At 46.5% G+C, this 22,001-nt stretch overlaps 1 long non-coding RNA gene across 1 annotated transcript in view; it reads left to right on the top strand.

Annotated features, from left to right (window-relative positions):
• Window positions 1-9,581, top strand: part of LOC120406497 — a 36,112-nt gene extending 26,531 nt beyond the window's left edge. Inside the window, exon 3 of the long non-coding RNA XR_005599319.1 lies at window positions 8,728-9,581. This is a non-coding gene — a long non-coding RNA (uncharacterized LOC120406497). The remainder of the gene's footprint in view (window positions 1-8,727) is intronic.
• The last annotated feature ends 12,420 nt before the right edge of the window (window positions 9,582-22,001 follow it).

The following is a 22,001-nucleotide window of genomic DNA, read 5'->3' as shown; positions in this document are numbered from 1 at the left end:
GGCAGATTTACGAAGGTACTTAGGAGTCTAAAGATGCAAAGAGGCATCTAGTGAAATTTTCAAAAGTGCCTCGGGCCCATAGTCTCAAAGATATTTAGGCATCTAAAACCTACTGGTTTCAATGGGAGTTAGGCACCTAAGTACCTTTAAGGATCTGGACCTCAGTGCCTAATTCCCATTGCTCCTAGGTGCTTTGAAAATCCCACTAGACACTAGTCCACATCATTAGGTGCCTAAATACCTTAAAGTATTTAAGTGCCGAACTCCCTGGCACAGGGTGGCTGGCCCTTGGGAAGGGACATAGCTATGTCACAAGTGGGCTGGAATCTAATTTGATTCCTCATGTGAAGAAACTGAAGCAAGTCATGTGACAAAACCAGGGCTCTGGGGAGGTGGAAAACAGAGGCCTGTGGTCAGTCATGGGGAACTGCAGAGTGAAGTTCAGGGAGAGAGAGTCTCCTGCGGTGGTCTCTGGAGAAGGGAGTTGGAGGTTGGGTAAGAAGACCCACCTGAAAATTTAGCTTTCCTTTTAGGAAGGATGCAAAGAAGGCAGGCCAGGTCTTCCATTTTCTTCAGGTGCTTGGCCAGCAGAAAGGGACAATCCCTCAAGGATGAAGGGCTGTGCCCAGTTTATGGATGTGGGTGGAAAGGTTTTGGTGTCTGTGGTTTTTTTGTTTTTGTTTTTTTGGAACTGTGCAATGACAAACTCAGACCTCAAGAAGGTCTGTGAATTGGACAAGATAGACTGTGTGGAGTTTTTACAGGGCCCTGAAGAGGGAAAACGGAGGCAGGGAGCTACAGAATGACCTCTGGCCATGAGGGGGTGCTCAGAAGGCATCTGCCCTGTCACATTCCCATTGAAATAAGTAGCAGTTAGGTGCCACGTTACCTTTCAGGATCTGGGCCTTAGTGACTGTTGAGGCTCAGAAAGATTCTGTGACCCCAAACAATTTTCATTGATTCAGCTGTGTTGTTCTTCCCATTGCTAATGAGGACACAGTTTATGGTGGGACTTTTCAAAGCTCTCAGCATTGGCCTGATTCTGCTCCCATTGATGTCCCCCCCCCAAAGTAAATGGTGAATGTCTACGTGACTGCAATAAGAACATAAGAATGAACGTACTGGGTCAGACCAAAGGTCCATCCAGCCCAGTATCCTGTCTACCAACAGTAGCCATTAATGGACTTAACCTCCATGAACCCCTAGTTCTTGTATTATGGGAACAAGTAAATAACTTTTCCTTATCTACTTTCTCCACATCACTCATGATTTTATATACCTCTATCATATCCCCCCTTAGTCTCCTCTTTTCCAAGCTGAAAAGTCCTAGCCTCTTTAATCTCTCCTCATATGGGACCTGTTCCAAACCCCTAATCATTTTAGTTGCCCTTCTCTGAACCTTTTCTAGTGCCAGTATATCTTTTTTGAGATGAGACCACATCTGTATGCAGTATTCAAGATGTGGGCGTACCATCAATTTATATAAGGGCAATAATATATTCTCCGTATTATTCTCTATCCCCTTTTTAATGATTCCTAACATCCTGTTTGCTTTTTTGACTGCCTCTGCACACTACATGGACGTCTTCAGAGAACTATCCACGATGATGCCAAGATCTTTTTCCTGATTTGTTGTTGCTAAATTAGCCCCCATCATATTGTATGTATAGTTGGAGTTATTTTTTCCAATGTGCATTACTTTACATTTATCCATATTAAATTTCATTTGCCATTTTGTTGCCCAATCACTTAGTTTTGTGAAATCTTTTTTAAGTTCTTCACAGTCTGCTTTGGTCTTAACTATCATGAGCAGTTTAGTATCATCTGCAAACTTTGCCACCTCACTTTTTACCCCTTTCTCCAGATCATTTATGAATAAGTTGAATAGGATTGGTCCTAGGACTGACCCTTGGGGAACCCACTAGTTACTCCTCTCCATTCTGAGAATTTACCATTTATTCCTACCCTTTGTTCTCTGTCTTTTAACCGGTTCTCAGTCCATGAAAGGACCTTCCCTTTTATCCCATGACAACTTAATTTACGTAACAGCCTTTGGTGAGGGACCTTGTCAAAGGCTTTCTGGAAATCTAAGTACACTATGTCCACTGGATCCCCCTTGTCCACATGTTTGTTGACCCCTTCAAAGAACTCTAATAGATTAGTAAGACATGATTTCCCTTTAGAGAAACAATGTTGACTTTTGCCCAACAACTTATGTTCTTCTATGTGTCTGACAATTTTATTCTTTATTATTGTTTCAACTAATTTGCCTGGTACTGACGTTAGACTTACTGGTCTGTAATTGCCGGGATCACCAGTAGAGCCCTTTTTAAATATTGGCGTTACATTAGCTATCTTCCAGTCATTGAGTACAGAAGCCAATTTAAAGGACAGGTTACAAACCATAGATAATAGCTCCGCAACCTCACATTTGAGTTCTTTCAGAACTCTTGGGTGAATGCCATCTGCTCCCAGTGACTTGTTAATGTTGAGTTTATCAATTAATTCCAAAACCTCCTCTAGTGATACTTCAATCTGTGACAGTTCCTCAATGAGAGCTGAGTTAGGCCAACGTTGAGTGCTTCTGAGCTCCCTGCCTTCAGGTATTTCTTATGTTACCTAGACCTCCCCACTTGTCTGCTCCATATGTCTAAATCTTAGATTGTGAGCTCACTGGGACAAGTGGTGGTGTATGTTTGTAGAACCCATGACTTGCATTCACTTTTAGAAGTGTTCAGACCAGAGATGACCCGTGCCTGCCGATAGTGGAGGTGGGCAGAGTGAGGGCAGTTGGCTTCAGCAGTGCTATGGAGCATGTTCAGTCTGTGTGAGCATGCTCAGTACAAGCCAAGGAGCAATTTAAGGGAGGAGGCATGTGACTTTGCATGTCTCTTCCCCCCCATGTGTTGCCTCTGGTTCAGACACTTGCTGCACTTCTATCTGGACATGGATAGGGAGGCTTCTTCAAAACAAAGGTGTTTGAAATCTCCCACCTGGCAAAGGAGCCTCTTTTCCACAAGAGAGTGTTCAGGATTTAATTTGCACGAGTGCTCATTTGTAAACTGTACCCAACAAGGATGAATCTAAGAACAAACAAATTTTTTATGATCAAAAATGGAATGACAAGTTCCCCACCGCCTAGACCATTTCTGGCTTGGCAAAAGCTGCTGCAAATTAATCAGATCTTTGTTATTTTTGAAAGAGTTGCCAAAGCATAATCTATAATAGTGGAGTCTGACATCCTTCTCCTTTAAATGAGGGTTTGGAAATTATAACTCGGGTGAGTCATCCCCTACTTGGAGATAAATGAACTCTGCCACTCCTCACAGTTATGTATCTTGTGCTAATTATGATGTCATAAAATAAGATGGATGAATAGGGCTTCAAAATATAGACCTCTTTGGGGCCTTTTTGTGGTTCTATAGGGCTCTGTTATAAGGCGGTGTTCTTCTCAGTGACTGGTTAGTATTATAACGGTGTCTGAAGGCCTGCACTGAAATTGGGCCCTATTGTGCTGGGTGCTGTACGAACACAACACAGTCACTGCCTGAAAGCAGTTAGGCTAATTAGACAAGACAGAGAAAAGGAAGTGGGGTCATCCCCATTTCAGATGTGGAAATCCTGGCCCCATTGATGTCAATAGCAACTCCCATTGATTTCTGTAGGGAGCTCAACCAGTGAGATTAAGGCCCTGCTTTGTCAAAGCACCTAAACACATGTCTAACTTAAGCATGTGCAAAGTCCTATTGACTCAGCTGGGACAATTCATACTTCAGGCTGGGATTTTCAATGGAGGTGAAGGCAGTTAGGTGTTCAACTCCTACTGAAATTCTCCTTCTATCAAAATCCCAGCCACGTGGGTTCCTGAATCCAGGCCCAAGTGACTTATCCCAGTCACAGCAAGGATTGGTGGCAGAGCCAAGACCTCACCAGTTCCACACCAGTGCCCAAACCACATGGGTCTCCTTCCTCTTCATGAAGAGTACAAAATGGTCTGGAAGTATGTGTGTCTGAAGAGGTTTGTTATTACTCTCAGAACTTGGCTTAATCAGGCCTATCAGCATGGCACGGTCCCTTAAAAACCACCTGACAACTGGATTCCTTTTTCAGCCTTTCTTGCAGGTTCACACAAGCAATACACCTTTTACCTGATAGCACAGAATATTTATGTGCCACCACAACAGCCCTGTGTGTGGTGAAAGGGATGTTAACCGTTTCCATTGAGAACTAGCTAAGCATGAGCTCGGCAGAGGGGTTATGGGATGGAATGGACATAAATATGGAGCTGCATGTGAAGATGTTATTTTCGGTGACGCCAGGTGGAGAACTGCGCGAAACAAAATTCAAAATCACAGCTGCTGATTATTACTTGAAAAAAACAAATAAATCATATTTTCAGCCCAATTCTAGAAAAGCAAAACAGTGCTGTCTTGAGAAGTAGATTTTCAACGACCTGGTGATGCCATTTGTGTCTTTTAACATCCACCCCAAGAGATTTCCATTCCGGTGAAAAGCAGCTTTTATAGGCAAAAAAATAAATAAAAATCTTTGATTACTCATGAATGACCCCCGGCCCAACTCCCTGAGACAGTGTGTGAATATGTAAGTTTTAAGCCTTGTAAGCTTAGTTTAAGTCCTAAAGAAAACAGTCAAATATACTTTTCTGTGGTTTGGGATTGCAAATCCCCTATTGCAGAGCTCTCCCAGTGGGTGCTGCTTTGTAGATTCCTGATTTGGTCTGCTCTGGTCTGGCTAGCGTTGTGCTGCAAACAACATGCAGCACAGCTCACAGGTTAGAGTAGCTATCAGAGCTACCTGCAGCCTAAATATCATGTATTTAAACAGCTGGGAGTTGAAATATATTGGAATAAAAACCCATCTCAGACATGCCATCTTAAGGTATGCAGTGTTGTCGTAGCTGTGTTGGTCCCAGGATATTAGAGAGACAAGGTGAGTGAAGTCAAATAAAAGACATCAACTCACCCCGCTAGTATGTCTACACTGCAAACAGGGTGTGTGATTGCAGCATGTGCAGACATTCCCAGACTGCTTCTAATCCAGCTGGCTCATGTGCCACTAGCTGTGAAGTCGTGCCAGCATGGCCTTTGGCGTGGCCTGTACAAGCCCGCCTGGCACTCTGAATATCTATTCTGCGCCGAAGTGTGTGCTGTTGTGGCGTCACTGCTGCTGGTACACAAGCTAGCTAGCGTAAACATGCATGGGTACGTCTACACATGCTGTAATTTCACTCCTGCTTGCAGTGCGGACGTACCCTTAGAAGCAGAGATGGAAATGGTCATTCTCTAGTCTGTTTTCCTGACAGTGAAGAGGCTTTTATTCTACCCTCAGATGTGATATTTTTACACTAAAGGTGTTACCCTAATTCTGTTCCCATTGACGCCAATGGTAAAACTTTTTCAATGGGAGAATGTGCTCTTGAAAACCCTGCACTGTATTTTCTAATACTTTGTCCAGTCCTGTTTTAAACATCAAGTAAAGGATCTTCCACCATTTCTAATGAGAAACCATTGAATGTGGAGTCTGAAGTGTTGATTGCAATTCATTTGCTGACTGAACCATTCAGAATTTAGTGGGTTACGCTTAGAGGAGGTTTATAATATTTTTTGTAATGTATTGCTCAAAAAACCTCTCCTTACTAACCAGGGACCTTACAGTCCTGAGTGCATCTGCTTTGCTTAACAAATACGGTGCCTTTTTGCTTGATTGATGGTGGACTTTAAAGAAGCAGTTGTTTTCTTGATAAATGAGTTATCATATGCATTGATCTATTACAGAATTGCAATGGATAATTAATCACTGCCATCAGCTCATTACTGCTGTTCAGCGTGTGTGTGAATATTCTCCAGGTTAACAGAATAAAAACGCCAGGTGGAAGGTTAATGGCATACTTAAGATCAGGGTGAGACTATGTTGTAAATCATCCAAACAGCATTTGAAGCTGGCATGCATTTTGGAACATCCTTTGTAAGTGCTATTCCTTAGATGGGCCTGATCTTCAGCAGGTGCAGATTGAAATATCCCTATTGAGGTCACTGGACCCAATCCTCAGTGGGTGTAAATCAGTGTAACTTCATTTAAGCCAATGGGTCAGATCCTCAGCTGATGTAAATTGGAATAGCCCTACTGAAGTTAAGGGGGCCATGGAACTTTTCAGCTTGGAAAAGAGAGAACTAAGGAGGGTCCTGACAGAGGTCTATAAAATCGTGACTGGTGTGGAGAAAGTGAATAAAGAAGTGTTGTTTATCCCTGCGCGTAACACAAGAAACAGGGGTCACCCAATGAAATTAATAGCCAGCAGGTTTAAAACAAACAAAGGGAAGTACTTCTTCACACAACCCATGGTCAGCCTGTAGAACTCATTGCCAGGGGATGTTGGGAAGACCAAAAGTATAACTGGGTTCAAAAAAGAATTAGATAAGTTCATGGAGGATAGGTCCATCAATGGCTATTAGCCAAAATGGTCAGGAATGCAACCCCCATGCTCTGAGTGTCTCTTGCCTTTGACTGTCAGAAGCTGGGAGAGGACAACAGAGGATGGATCACTCAATGATTGCTTGTTCCTTTCATTCCCTCTGAAGGACCTGGCATTGGCCACTGTAGGAAGACAGAACACTGGGCTAAATGGACCATTGGTCTGAGCCAGTATGTCCGTTCTTATGTCCTTATGATTTACACCAGCCGACGACCTGACCCATTGTGTCAAAGCACTGAACATAATACAGGACTGAAGAAAATTCAAGAAGTGGCTAAATGTATGGAATAAAGTGAACACACAGCTCATGTGGGGTTTTGTTAAGGAAGAGCTAGACCTAAATGGTTGCCAAACTATTTCATCATGGAAATAATGTCTATAATGTCCAGCCTCTCATAGCTTTGCCAATCTGGATTCTATCACTGGACAGCAAACAGACCTCAGAGAGGAACAAATCGAATGATCAATTTATAATTAGGAGGGTGATGAAGCACTGGAATGGGTTACCTAGGGCAGTGGTGGAATGTCCATCCTTAGAGGTTTTTAAGGCCCAGCTTGACAAAGCCCTGGCTGGGATGATTTAGTTGGGGTTGGTTCTGCTTTGAGAAGATGACCTCCTGCGGTATCTTCCAACCCTAATCTTCTATGATTCTATGATAATTTCCCTTCTTCCTCCTGGCAGCAGATGGGGAAATGGAGGTTTCTACAAGCACTTGATTATTTAATATTTTGCTGGCATGAACCAGTTCTCACATCAGTTTGTTCCGGAGGGTTCTATTCACATGGCCGCAGGATGGATATGGGTTTGCTAAGAAGTCTGGAGAGTCCATCTTGAAATCATCTATCTCTGACAGTGGAGATCATAGCCCAGATCCTCAAAGGTATTTAGGCTCCTAACTTAGTCAATGGAAGTCAGGGATCTAATAACCTTTGTGGATCTGGGCCCAGGTGACATGGGCCAAATTTTGCTACCAGCTATGAGACCACAACTTCCCTTGACATCAGTGGGATCTCAGCTACGTAACTGGTGACGATGGCCCATGACTTTTTCCTCTCCTCATTTAACACAACTTCCTCCTATGCTTCCTCCTCTGCTTACTTGCTCCTGCTCAATCTTCTGCTCCTTTAATGTCAAAAGGAGAAGGAGCAACTCGGGGGGAAGACCTGCATTACAGGGAACAATCCCAGATCAGTGATCTGGAGTCACACTAGACACTGCAGACCTGGAGAAATTGTAACCTGTGGTGACTGCAAGAGGGTGACTCTGCTTTCATAGATTCATAGACTCTAGGACTGGAAGGGACCTCGAGAGGTCATCGAGTCCAGTCCCCGGCCCTCATGGCAGGACCAAATACAGTCTAGACCATCCCTGATAGACATTTATCTAACCTACTCTTAAATATCTCCAGAGATGGAGATTCCACAACCTCCCTAGGCAATTTATTCCAGGGTTTAACCAGCCTGACAGTTAGGAACTTTTTCCTAATGTCCAACCTAAACCTCCCTTGCTGCAGTTTAAGCCCATTGCTTCTTGTTCTATCCTTAGAGGCTAAGGTGAACAAGTTTTCTCCCTCCTCCTTATGACACCCTTTTAGATACCTGAAAACTGCTATCATGTCCCCTCTCAGTCTTCTCTTTTCCAAACTAAACAAACCCAATTCTTTCAGCCTTCCTTCATAGGTCATGGAGGCGAGGAAAGAGGGTCTTGCGGTTAAGGAACTAGCCTGGGGCTCAGGAGTTCTGGAGTCCGTTCTTGTCTCTGCCCTGACCCTTTGTTGTAATCTTGAAGGTTGCTCCCACAAGGGTCTGAACACGCTGGTCCAGAGCCCACAAAACACTGATTTAATGAGGCTATTCCCATTCTTAAAATTGAGCACATGGTTAAGGGCTTTGCTGGATGAGGGCCAGAGTGCTCTGCACATTGCAGGATTGAGTCCTTAGTCCCTCTATGCAATGGGGATAAGAAGTTGTTTTCAAGCATATTCTGTCTCTCTTTCCTATTTAGATTAAGCATCTTAGGGCAGGGACAGTCTCTTACTATGTATGTGTACAATAGAGCTGTACAGACAATTCTGTTTAGCAACAGCTTATGATGTTTTGAAATTTATTTTTGTTCTGCACTGGAACAACCACCAAATCTATGGAATGTTTTCAAAAAGTGGAATTGTGTTAAGATGTCTGTTTGGGAGTGAAAAGCTCAGACTTTTGATTTGCTTTTCTTTCTCTCTCTCTAGGGAAAAGGGACCAGAGAGCCCTGGACCTGAAAAACCTTCCCAATGAAAACTTGGTTGAAACTGGTACGTCTCCGTGAAATATTTCTGCTTCAATGAAGTCATGTTTCCAAAAGTGTTCCAGCCAGCGGTAGTGTACAGCACCTCACACAATGGGTTCTTGATCTCAGTTGCGGTTTCTAGGTGCTTTTGTAATATAACAAAATCATGATAATAATTTACTTACCTGAAGGCTCTGAAAACCAGTGCGTCCAATACAGCAGCAACCAAGCTATATAGTTTGAATGAGATTTTCAAAAACACTCGATGTTGGCCTAACACCGCTCCCATGGAAGTCAACAGAAGCTTTACCATGGAAGTTGCATCCTTGATTTCAGCAGGAGAGATAGCAGGCCATTGCTGAGTGCTTTTGCAAATCCCACCTTTTTCCTTTAAATTACAGTAGAATGCCGATTTTATGAACACGGATCTTCTGAACAACCAGTGAAATGAACCATTTTTATCCTCCATCAACAAGGGTATGTGTCTATGAACTTGAGTAGAGATCACGTGAACTCAGAGAGTATGTATCTTTACCACTGGTGAAAGTATCTTAGTAGCAGATGAGTCATGTCTGGGAAATGTTGTGTGTCATGCTGAGAGATTGGTGGCAAAGAAGAGATGCAGTTCTCTTAAACAAAGAAAAATCAATAATTTATTTCACCAGGGGACTACAGGATCCCTATCGCATGTACATACAGTAGTGTGTGATGCAGCGCAGTCCATATGCAAGATAGGTATATGGTATACATTTGTTGCCATCTTCATGTACACTGTCACTGAATAATTAAATTAATTTATGCACCATACCTACTGAAATTTGGAGACGGTCAGTTTTGTGAACTCTTTGATTAGCTAAACTCATCAATCCCCAATTAGTTCATAAAATTGGGGTTCTACTGTACCAAAGGAATCTGACACTGTGTCATAGGGGACCTTCCTGTAATCTTCCAACAGTACAATGGGAAAGAGGGGTCCTTTGGCGGGGTTTTCAGGGTGCTGCTGCTCCTTTAAGGTTTTAAGCCAATGCTTCACTTTAAGCACATGAATTATCTCATTTTCATCAATGGGGCTACTTGTGTTCTTAAATGTGTGCTGGAGTCCTTTGCGCTATGGAAGGTTGTTGTATTACTTACGATGGAATAAATAGGCTCAAAGAGTTAAAGGTGTTGACGTGACCCTGAAACTATCCAACATTAAACAGTGTTAAACAAGGTTTGGGGTTTGGTATGCAGGGATCTCAGCCTCCTTAGCACCATGGAGTGCGCATGTATGAAATTCATGCCAAAGGTTAGAAATGTGTTGATTGAAACACATAAAAGGAAGAGAATCAAAACAAGGCAAAAAGCATTGAAATTGAAATTGAAATTGAGTGGTTATGCAAAACAAACTTAATCAAAACCTAACAAAGTCTGTCTTTGAAGATGGTGGTTATTGTTAAAGTCTCTTATTCTGTCAAACACTTCTGCTTGGTGGGAAGAAAGGGTTAGATCTGTTCTTCAATTCTGTGTTGGGACCGATAGTCACTTCCCTGCTTTTGACAAAACAGACAGATGCCAATGGGTGAGAAGAGAGATGACAGGAAAGACAGGGGAATACTGTTTTGTTGATGTTCTCAGGATACAAGGCAGCTGCTGTTCTGAACCCCGGCTTGCCTTCCTGGTCAGGGACATCATCTGGTTGGTCAGGTCAGGCCCCTCTCCTTTGCTGGCTGAATTGGCCTTCAACATTGGTTCTCCACTTGTCCCTTCTCTTCATGTGCCAATATATATTTATGCCTGTACCTGTAATTTTCACTCCGTGCATCTGAAGAAATGGGTTTTTTTCCCCATGAAAGCTTATGCCCAAATAAATCTGTTAGTCTTTAAGGTGCCACCGGACTCCTTGTTGTTTTTGTGGATACAGGCTAAGACAGCTACCCCTCTGGTACTTGGTCTCCTTTGCTGGTCCTTCTCGGGCTGAGCAGAGCTGGATGGCCCATCTCATCTCATCATGCTGGTGCTGTGCAGTACAGCTGATCTCAGGATGAAGTGAAAAGCTGAGTGAGAGAGACGATTGGAGGAAGATAGTAAGGGATGGAAAGGGGGACACAAGGAAGGGCATGACCGAGCAGGATCGCCCATGTTTCAGGCTGAGGTCCTTGCTGGTGCAGCGACGATGCTCATGTGTCTCCACTGGTGTATTAAGGTCTGGTGTCACAGAAACAATCCTGCTTCTTCCTCCGCGGTGATGGTAAAAGTTCCTTTTTCTCCCTCTTGCCTCCTTTGAAGAGCCCCCCAAAGTGGTGATGGGTGGAATGGTCTATCCTCTCATTATTTGGTCCACCAGTTCGGTCTAATTTCCAAACAAACAGTTTGCGTCAATTGATTTCCAGTCCCCTACTCCAGTCATAATCTTAGCCTGGTCCTTAAGTGGTATCAGTAAACCATCTCTGTTTAAGTTCATTCTGTCTCCATCTTAAATCTTTTCTTAAACACTTTCCTATAACAGATCATTGTAATAATCCACGAACCTTGACCCTCTTTCCACCAGCTAGGCTCACACGTAAAGTAGGCCTGCTAGGTCTCAGTTATTAGAACAGGTCTTACCTCAAGAGGGGTTACCTAGCTCCTTACCTCAGACTGTGTTTACACGGGGATACAAAAAATACATGGCTGGCCTGGGATAGCTGACTTGGGCTTGAGGGGCTGAAAAATTGCTGTGTAGTTGTTGGGGCTCAGGCTGGAGCCTGAGCTTGGGGACCCGGCGTGGGTAGAAGGTCCCAGCCCTTCAGGCTCTGGTCTGAGCCCGAACATCTACAAAGCAGTTTTTAGCCCTGAAGCCCGAGCCCTGCGATCCTGAGCCAGCTGATCTGTGCCGGCTACAGCCATGCCACAGGACTTTTATCACCATGTAGACGTATCCTCAGTGCCCTAAGTCCTTCTGTGTTTCCTAGAGAGCCAGTTTGCAGACTAGGGGGTGGCACAGTAAAGTCATGGCAGAACAAACAGAACAGTGACATCTTTGCAGGTAGACCAGAGCAAATATAACAGAGGCAGCTCTGTGGGCCAGGGATGCGTCCTACCACCCTGAAGAGCTGAATCTGTTTGAAGGCTGTTGGGGGGTTGGACCTATCTAAAAACAACATATTCCGTTGCCTGGGAAAGCAAAACAACCAAGCCCTGTAAAAATCACGTGAAATGACTAAGAACAGCTTGGTGTGCGCTGATGGCAAAATTAAAAGGCGGACATACATACAGATCAATGCGCAAGCTGTGTGAGTCAAGAGCTCTGATGGGCACTGTATGCCTTCAACAGTTTATTAGTTCCCAAATTACACAGCATTGGACAGAGACACTTGAAAAGCCTCCTGCCACGTAGCTGTGCTGTGCCATGAAGCGCTGGGATCTGGTTTTGCAATGCATTGCCATAGTCCAGTGTGAGTTTACAGGAGAACATTTTCCTTCTCATCAATCTGTCTGTCAGACCTCACTAAGAAAGAGGAGAGATCACATTTTTTTTTATTATACACTGATTATTGCTCCCTGACAGCTTTCTTCCTAGTTGAGATTCTCAGCCTGGGGCCTGTCTGGCACCGCTCCACACGCAAAGAAAGCAGTAAAAATGTCTGTGATGTTACAGCACAGGCCTGGAGTCCAGGTCTGTGTTGGAGGAGAGGGAATTTTAATATTTCCCACTGTCATGCAAAAAGTCCCCCCTCAGAAGAAGGTGAAGGGCTTTATAGGCAAGACAAGGAGATTGTGTTATGTTGTAGGAGTGGGAGCCAGTGAAGGGCTGCAGAGGGGGAGATGATTTGGTGGGGACAATGAGCCAAAGGGTGAGCGGCAGCAGCGTTTTGATTGAGTTTGAGGTGAGCGAAGGTGGTGACAGTAGTTGAGGTGCAAGAAGATTAAGAGTCTTGGTGGTCTGGACAGACAGGAATGGCTGGCTCTGGGAAATGTTATGTTGGTAGATATGGCAAGACTGGATGTGGTGGGTCAAGCAGGGCCGGTGCAACCATTTAGGTGACCTAGGTGGTCGCCTAGGGCGCTAGGATTTGGGGGGCGGCATTTCCTTTGGCAGCGACCCCAGCGGCCGGATCTACAGCCGCCCTGGTCGCTGCCGGCATTTAGGCAGAGGGAGCTGGGGCAGGGGAGCGCGGGGAGGGCCGCCTGCAGCAAGTAAGGGGGGAGGGCATGCAGGGGAACTCCCCTCCCCAGCTCACCCCTGCCCTGCCTCCTCCCCAAGCACGCCTGGCCGCTTCACTTCTCCCGCCTCCCAGGCTTGCAGCACCTAAGCTGATTGGCACTGCAAGCCTGGGAGGCGGGAGAAGTGAAGCAGCCACGGCGTGCTCGGGGAGGAGGCGGGGCAGGGGTGAGCTGCTTCAGGGGAGGAGGGGAGCAGAGTGGGTGCAGTGGGGGGGCAGTCGGGGATAGGAGGGGAGCAGGGTGGGTGCAGTGGGGGCAGTAGGGGATAGGAGGAGCGGGGTGGGTGCGGTGGTGGGGCAGTCAGGGATAGGAGGGGAGCAGGGTGGGTGCTGTGTTTGGGGGCAGTCGGGGATAGGAGGGAGCAGTGTGGGTGCAGTGGGGGCAGTCGGGGATAGGAGGGGAGCAGAGTGGGTGCTGTGTTTGGGGGCAATCGGGGATAGGAGGGAGCAGTGTGGGTGCAGTGGGGGGCAGTTGGGGATAGGAGGGAGCAGAGTGGGTGCTGTGTTTGGGGGACAGTCGGGGAGGGGGGTGGAGTGGAGTGCGGTGGGGCAGTCAGGGATAGGAGGGGAGCAGGGTGGGTGCTGTGTTTGGGGGCAATCGGGGATAGGAGGGGAGCAGAGTGGGTGCAGTGGCGGGGCAGTCGGGGATAGGAGAGCAGCGGGGTGGGTGCTGTGTAGGGGGACAGTCGGGGATAGGAGGGGAGCAGAGTGGGTGCAGTGGGGGGGGCAGTCGGGGATAGGAGGGGAGCAGAGTGGGTGCTGTGCGTGGTGAGTGGGGGCAGTCGGGGATGTCAGGGGGATGGGGCTGGGTGCTTGGGGGAGGCAGGGGAGACTCTGAGTGAGGGTGTGAGAGCAGCTCCCAGGCTGGGAAGTGGGGTCCCAGTAATTCATGTCTGTTTCACCAAGGTACCAACTTCTGCCTCGATTACCTCAGTACAGGTCTCTCGCAATTTACGCGTACGGCCGGAGTGGGGGACGTGGCCTCAAGATTTAAAGGTCCTGGGGCACCAGCTGTGGCTGGGAGTCCCAGGGCCTTTAAATCACCCAGGGGGCTCCCAGCAGAGCCAGGTGGGTGGCTGTGCCCCGTGGTGAAAGAGCCCAAGGCTCCAGCCACCATGGAGCTCTAGCCCCTTTAAATGCCAGCCCCAGCCCGGCTGCCAAAGCTGCGGGTGGGATTTAAAGGGCTGCTCCGGGCTCCCCACTGCGGCGGGAGGCCTGGTGGAGCCCTTTAAACCCCTCCCGCAGCTCTGGCGGCCGGGCCGGGGGGGGGCATTTAAAGGGCTCCACCAGGCTCCCCGCTGCGGTGAGAAGCCCGGCGGAGCCCTTTAAATCCCATCCGCAGCTCCAGTGGTGGGGCCGGGGCCAGCATTTAAAGGGCTTCACTGGGCTCCCTGCCATGGTGGGGAGCCCGGTGGAGCCCTTTAAATGCCCCCCCCGGCCCGGCCACAGGAGCTGCGGGCGGGGTTTAAAGGGCTTGGGGATATAATTTTGACTATACGCAGTTTTCGCTTTACGCGATAACCGCGGAACGGAACCCGTGCCTAAGATAAGACTTGCCTGTACTTACCTGCTTCCGGGCCCAATCCTGGGTGCATTGGTGGCTAGGCCAGCCCTGCCGGGTCCTGCTCTTGCTTCTGCCCCCAGCTTCTGTGGAGCCCTGTGTGGCCTGAGTCACTGGCCGAGACCTTGCAGTGCCCACCTGGGGACAGAGGAAGTTTTGAGCAGCACAGTATATGAGAGATTGCTGTGTGGCTGCACGTGTGCTGTTTATAGAGAACACTGGGATTTGCCTTGATGACCACCAGCGAAAGGTGATTAATGTGCGTTAGTTTCCCCAGATGCCAAGAGGTACTTGCATCCATTGGCTGATGCCGAGCGATTCTCAGAGAAGAACAGGAAGGCTTGGGACCATTCAGACTTCCCTTCCACCCAGACACAAAGACCCAAAACACTGACATTTTCCTTAGATACAAAAGATCTTCAAGCCACAGCCACAAAAATAAACAGTGTTCAAAGTGATTTTCTTCTCCTTGCTGAACTGAAAAGATTCAGCAAAGCAATTAAGCACAATGCTTCTAACTTTAAGGCAAGGGAACTATTCATGTGCTTAAAATTAAGACAAGTTTGCATGCTTTGCTAGCTCAAGGCTTTTGTATTCCCTCGCAAACCTGTGTTATTTCAGAATTTCAGAGCCTCAGCAATCCCGGATGGTGTGTTTTAATACTTCTCTTCTTTTAATAGTTATTGTAATAGCGACTGGAATTAATTATGATTAATTAATTTAATTATATGATTTTTTTTATTGAATGATCATTTCCTCCAGTAGTATATAGTGGTTAATATTGGTAATTAAGGGTTTGAATGAGGGTTTGACAGGGCATTCTCCCATAATTGAAATTCCACTCCAAAGAGCCCAGCACTTGCGATTCAGTAACCAGCCATAAAGTTCCTTCATTTTTGTGGCAATATGAATAAGGTACATTACACTGCAGGCCTGCCTTAAATCAAACTGCTGGGTGATCCTGAAGTTAAAGAATAATTCATTAATGCATTCATCTACCTAGCTTGTCTTAATAAGGCAATTAGGTAGCTCGCAGTATTGTGGGTCTGACATTCAAACGTCAATCTGGGTTTATGTGATGAACTAACCCTCCAGAGCCTGGTCCTCTAAGATGTGGAGCAAAACCTAAGAGATACTGAGCAGGCTCAGATCTCACTGAGAATGGGCCCACTGCTGCAGGCCATGTGTAATGTAGCCCTACTGACCAAGAGGGTTCAGGAGAAAGCCCTTAGCTGAAATTGAGGACGTGCAGTATAATCGGTTGGTCAAGGTATATTGTGTCGCCCTCTGAACCCTGTCAACAGAGGATGAGAGCCTGTTACAGCCCTGCGTAGAGAACCCAGCTCTTTAGCTCACGATTTAGAGATTGGTGCTTTTAGCTCTGGAGGACTCCAGGTCTGGGCCAATATGCTGGCTGTCTCAATCAGCTCCTCATAGGTTTGGGCCCTCCCAGGATCTTAGACCTTCAGGCCAAGATTTTCAAAAATAGGGCTGGGCTTTTCACAGCTGCCTAAGGGATTTGGATGCCCAGTCCCTGTGGGAAGTGAGTATTCAACTCCCCTACATGGGTTTGAAAAATCTCACCCTAGGAGCCTAAAAGCAGCTCCTCAGTCCATATTTTGGAACCTATGTAAGTAACATGGCTTTTCAAAAGTGCTAAGCACCACTGCCTTCAGCGGGAGTTACTGGATGTGAAGCACTTTTCAAAGTCAGGTCCCTTATTTGGGAGCGTAAAATAAGATTTAGGTCCCAGACCCTTAAAGGTGTTTAGGCACCTAATTCCCACTGAAATCAATGGCAGTTAGACACTCAAATACCTTTGAGGATCTGGACCTAGGAGCCTAGCTTTGGGCTCCTATTTTTGTATATCTTGGTTTCAGCAGTGAGACTTTGATTACTTTCTTGCCTTTTTTCTGGTCTGGCTAGATGTTGGAAGTTCTGAAAACCTCACCAAAAATTGTTCTTGTGCACTTATGAGCCAAATTTTGCAGACGCCCAAGGTTAATTAATTATTGGAGATATACCTATTGCCTAGAACTGGAAGGGACCTTGAAAGGTCATGGAGTCCAGCCCCCTGCCTTCACTAGCAGGACCAAATACTGATTTTTCCCCCCAGATCCCTAAGTGGCCCCCTCAAGGATTGAACTCACAACCGTGGGTTTAGCAGGCCAATGCTCAAACCACTGAGCTATCCCTCTCTAAATTGTAGGGGCACAGCCATATCTTTGGGTACCTATCTGAATTCATTGTGACCACCTGGTCTTTTGAGTACTGATGACATTGGCTGGACAGCCACAGCTGCCCTGTAAGATTCGGGACCCTTTGCTTACATTGCTGGAAGAGATCGTTTCTGCCGAGACGGGCTGTTGCATTTTTCTGGTGCTGCTGCGTGACAGATTTAACGAACTGTTAGATATTTAATCCCACTAAAACATATTGTGCCGTTTTTTTTATCACCCCCTGTGGTTTCAGTTTAGAGAAATAATAGTTTGTTGGAATGGGTTTAGGGTAAACAAATAATCATGTACAGGAACATTTTCTGCCATTAATACCAATGTGTTTAACTACCTGAAAATCATTCAAATAGTTGGCAAGTCTGGCATTGGCTAGTGCTCTCCCACGAATAAAATCAGCTACAATTGACCACCAAGGATTGCTGGCCTATCTGCATGATGTAGAAGTGGTCAACTGAGTCGCAATCACTCCACGCCCATTGTGATGGGCAACTGTCCATCTCAGTCCCGCGTGACTCATTTCTTTCCCTTTTCCCTAGGCAACATCGATATCAGACTACTAGGCGAAATCATGAGATGCAAAGGTGTCGCTGTGTCTGGTTATGAGTAGGAAACAAAATACAAATGAACTGGGGCAGCAAAGAGAATGGTCACAGAAGAAAATTTTGCTCCATTAGAAAGGGGTCAGATGGAGGAGTTAAAGAAAAATAAGCACTTGGTGAACCCTCCCAAGTCCCAAAACACAATGTGGGGAGAAATACAAAATAACTAAACACCTGATTCCAATTAACCAGTCCTCTCAGAGCTGCTGGGAGTGGGAGGGGGTTGGGTCTATATAAGCCAGACCTAGGTCATCCTGGAGAGGGAATGGGAATACGAAGACCCACACCCAGGAGACTGAAGGCATGCCAAGGGTAAAACTGTTCCAGAAAACAGGAGGAGGAGTCGCAGTCACATGGTACTGAGCTCGGGGAGAGTTGGGCACAGGTTGGTACCTGCTTCCCTAGGAAACTTTGGACTTGCCTGAGAAGTATGAGAACTCTGGGGAAATGGGACTAAATACTTTGGGGGTAGATGATGACAGACTAATTACTGATGCACTCCTTTTATAGGTACTCCTACATTCTCTCTGGTGTCCTTTCTCACCCCACTGTGTCTGAGGTAGTCAGGTCATCCTGGCCCACGAGGCAATGCCTGGGTGACATTTAGAGCTGTGGGATTTGGGGCTTAGCCAGAGGACCAAGACACCCTCAGTGATCATTTACCAAACTTGCTGGGACTGGTGAGAATCCATTGGTTCACATGTACCTTTTGCTCTTTACACAGCACACATGACCTGAAGGAACTAGACAGGTTCCAAATAACTGTATTTACAGAATATATATAGCATAAGAGACCTAGCTACATATACACTGCTCCTGTGGTTGGGTTCTGGTGTCTTCTAAATTGCAGAGCATGGTGAGAACCATTAGAGGACTCACAAGCTATTTAAAGGGACACTACCCTATTCCTTGAAACTACACACAACAAACCCTATAAATGTTTATGTGCAAATGTGAGATGTTTAAAAGCAAAAATAGGTGAACTATAATGTCTGTCTGGCAATAGACACGGACCTTGACCCTCCATGTTGGAATCATGCCATCCAACTACCCAGTTGTCCCAGTATCTGAAAGAAATAAGCACATGAAAGAAGAACAGCTGCTCCAAGTTGAACCCAGATGATGCAGCTTGCTAAGGGAAAGTACTTTGATGAATCAAAAGGAAATGTGGCTGCTCCCTCTAACGAGAGCATCTTCCCTTCATTTGCTAGAATGGTCTCAGAGCTCTACTTTGTTCATCTCTCTGACAAGGCTCCCAAAGAGCAGCCATGGGCAGAAACATGTTTCTCTGCCAGCATTTGGGACAGTGACTCTGCTTCTTCCTGGCACACACAAACCTAGTCATGGTGATCCAGGTCTTCATCAACTCTGAGCTGGGTACTAAAGCTGAGTGCAGGGCCAGTCGGGCCTACAGCAGTGCATTGCCTGGAGGCTTAATGTTCACCAAAGTGCAACCAAGAGAGAATATATACATTCTGTAAGAGTTGGTCATGTGACAACGACAAAGAATCAGTCAGTTTCTTCTAACACTGAACAAAGAACTTTATTTGTATAAAATAAACACAATTATTCTTAAAGCGCCTCAGCTGTCTTTGGCTTCTGCCTAGCAACTTTCCCCTGTCCCCAATTCTTGCTACAGATTTAAAGAAACAGTTAATTTATCCTCACACCTTCACTCCACCTTTCTTTCTGTATAAACAGTTTTTAACAAGGATTAATATTCAACTACAAGTTGTAGACCAATGTGACCAGTGTCACTGCTCATCCACTTCTGATCAGGGTCCTCACAAGTAGAACTAGGGGAGGATTTTTTGATAAAAGCTTTTTTTTCTGGGGAAAAATGCAGATTTGGATTGACCAGAACAGTTCAAGGGAAAGAGCTTGAAATCACAACAGGATGTTTTATTTGACCCCCAAACAAATTTTCTTTTTACTTTGAGTTGTCAAAAATTTTGAAACATTTCATATTTGGGTTGACCTGCCCCACAGCCTTCAATTTTTTGGAATTGCCAGTGAACCACAAAATCTATTTACACTGCTCTAGATTCATAGATTCCAAGGCCAGAAGGGACCATTGAGTCTGACCTCCTGTATAACACAGGCCAGAGAACCATAGAATTTCCCCCAAATAATTCCTAGAGCAGACCTTTTAGAAAAACATCCCATCCTGATTTAAGAAAGGCCAGTGATGAAGAATCCACCATGACCCAATGGTAAATTGATCCAATGGTTAATTACTCTGACCATTAAACGTGTACACTTTATTTCCAGTCTGAATTTATGTAGCTTCAACTTCCAGCTATTGGATCATGTAATACCTTTCTCTGCTAGGCTGAAGAGACCAATATTAAATATTGGTCCCCCGTGTAGGTACTTATAGACTGTGATGAAGTCACCCCTTAACCTTCTCTTTGGTAAGCTAAATAGACTGAGCTCCTGGATTCTGTCACTCTAAGGCAGGTTTTCTAATCCTTTAATCATTCTCCTGGCTATTCTCTGAACCCTCTTCAATTTATCAACATCCTTCTTGAATTGTGGGCAGGGGCGGCTCTAGGAATTGCACCGCCCCAAGCAGGGCGGCACGTCGCGGGGGGCGTGCTCTGGCGGTCACCGGTTCCGTGGCTCCGGTGGACCTCCTGCAGACACGCCTGCAGAGGGTCCGCTGGTCCCGCGGCTCGGATGGACCTCCCGCAGGCATGCCTGTGGATGCTCCACCGAAGCCGCGGGACCAGCAGACCCTCCGCAGGCATGCCTGCGGGACGTCCACTGGAGCCACCTGCCGCCCTCCCGCGGCACGCTGCCCCAAGTGCGCGCTTGGCGCGCTGGGGTCTGGAGCCGGCCCTGATTGTGGGCCCCAGAACTGGACACGGGAATCCTGCAGCAGTCTCACCACTGCCAAATGCACAAGTAAAGTAACTTCTGCACTCCTGCTTGAGATTCCCCTGGTTTTGCATCCCAGGATTGCATTAGCTCTTTTGGTCACGGCGTTGCTCTGAGATCTCACATTCAGCTGATTATCCACCTCTCCTTTCCAGTCTTTTTCAGAGTCACTGTTTAGACTCACAATTGATTTCACCTTAGGCTTTGCGTGTACTTTGCTGTGTCCACTTGAGCTGCATCACATCAGCCATTAGATGCTCACGATGGAATTGCCTACAATTCCCAGGCGGCTTCTGGAGCAAGATTCTGTGGTGGCCAATCAGCTTGGCCTGGGACTCCATCCCAGGATGTGGGGAGGCACAGGATGCGGTAGTCAGCTGGCTTGTTGCCTGGGCTTGTCTGTCATCTTTTTACAACTCGTCGCTGGTTGTCCTCCAGAACCCCCACTCCTCGATTCCGGGGTCCTTTCTGGTCCTCCAGTCCCTGTTGCTGCTCCTCATGTCCAGCTACAGTGCATGGATGGAGAGCAGCGATCCAGAGCCCCTCTCTGGGCTGCAGTGTCTGTCTGCCCTAAACAGGGGGAGGAGAAGGGAAGGCTGGTCAGTGCCTTGGGATGGGCTCCTCAGCTCTCTAGCAGCCTCTTCTGTTGGGCAGACTCCTCCCCTGTGGTTAGCTTCACCGTTTTAAACTCCACTTCTCCAGGTAGCACATGCTCTGCAGGTGCGCCTGACTGGCGCTGCCTGAGTGCAAGGACGCTTGTTTGACTTGCTGTCAGTGAATGGGGGCATGTCCCATCACAGATGCATAACGGGAAAGAGGATGCGCCTCCATAGTCACTGCAGATCACAGGTCACAGCTCCAGGGAGCTTCCAAGCTAGCAGCAGCTCCGGGGGAGAATTTCTGAGGGCTGCAGCCCTTCTTGCTTACACGCAGCAGCTGGATAAACATACCATAACTCCTGTATCAGCTCAGTAAGCCAGAAAAGTAGGAGAGATTTACACACTAAACTGTATGGGCTCCTTACCAGGCAGATGGTCTGCTGGGTAGAAATGAAAATCCACTCCTTAACATCAGATAAATATGGCACCAATAAAATGCGTGAATAGCTGTGTCAGAAATGAGCTTGCACAAGACAAAGTGTATTTGCATGCGAGAGGAGGGCAGCTTCTGCAGGAAATGTTGGGGCACATGATTTTACAACCAGCTATAAATTGGGGGGTTTTTTAGGTGTTGTCCAAGATCACTATAATTTCCCCTGCACCTGCACCTGAAACCAATTGTGTTCACAAATTTAACACTAGGGGACAAATATTCTCCATGGATGAATGCACATGGCTCCCAATGGGCAAGACTGAAACATGAGGCTGATTCTGAGCCCCTTGTCTGGGCTATCTGGGCCTGGGGTCTGAGGAGGTAGAAGATAGTAGGTGGTGTGCAACCATTTCCTCCTCCTTCAGCGCCAGTAGGTGGGGAGTGGTCATGGATGGCGGGCAATGGGCAGAGCTTAACGGTGTGGAACTACTGTCATTTGCTGCTAATAAATGGCAATTGCAAATTACTGCCCTCCAGCACCTGGAGTGAGGCGAAAGGAAGTGAGGAAGTGTGAGTCAGAGGAGCATCTCTAAGGCACAGTACTTCCTGGAGCTGGAGTGGAGAAATTCATACTCCTGCCTTAGCTCAGAGTTATGCTTCATATCACAGTCCAGCCCAAAGGTAGTATTGCACGCCCATACATCTGAGAGTGCTGTGCATGTGAGATGCAGAGACTGCAATGC

This window comes from Mauremys reevesii, linkage group 5, assembly GCF_016161935.1.
Source record: "Mauremys reevesii isolate NIE-2019 linkage group 5, ASM1616193v1, whole genome shotgun sequence".
Classification (NCBI taxonomy): Eukaryota; Metazoa; Chordata; order Testudines; family Geoemydidae; genus Mauremys; species Mauremys reevesii.
The sequence above is the reverse complement of the archived record's forward strand: the minus strand, read 5'-3'. Positions and strand labels throughout refer to the sequence as shown.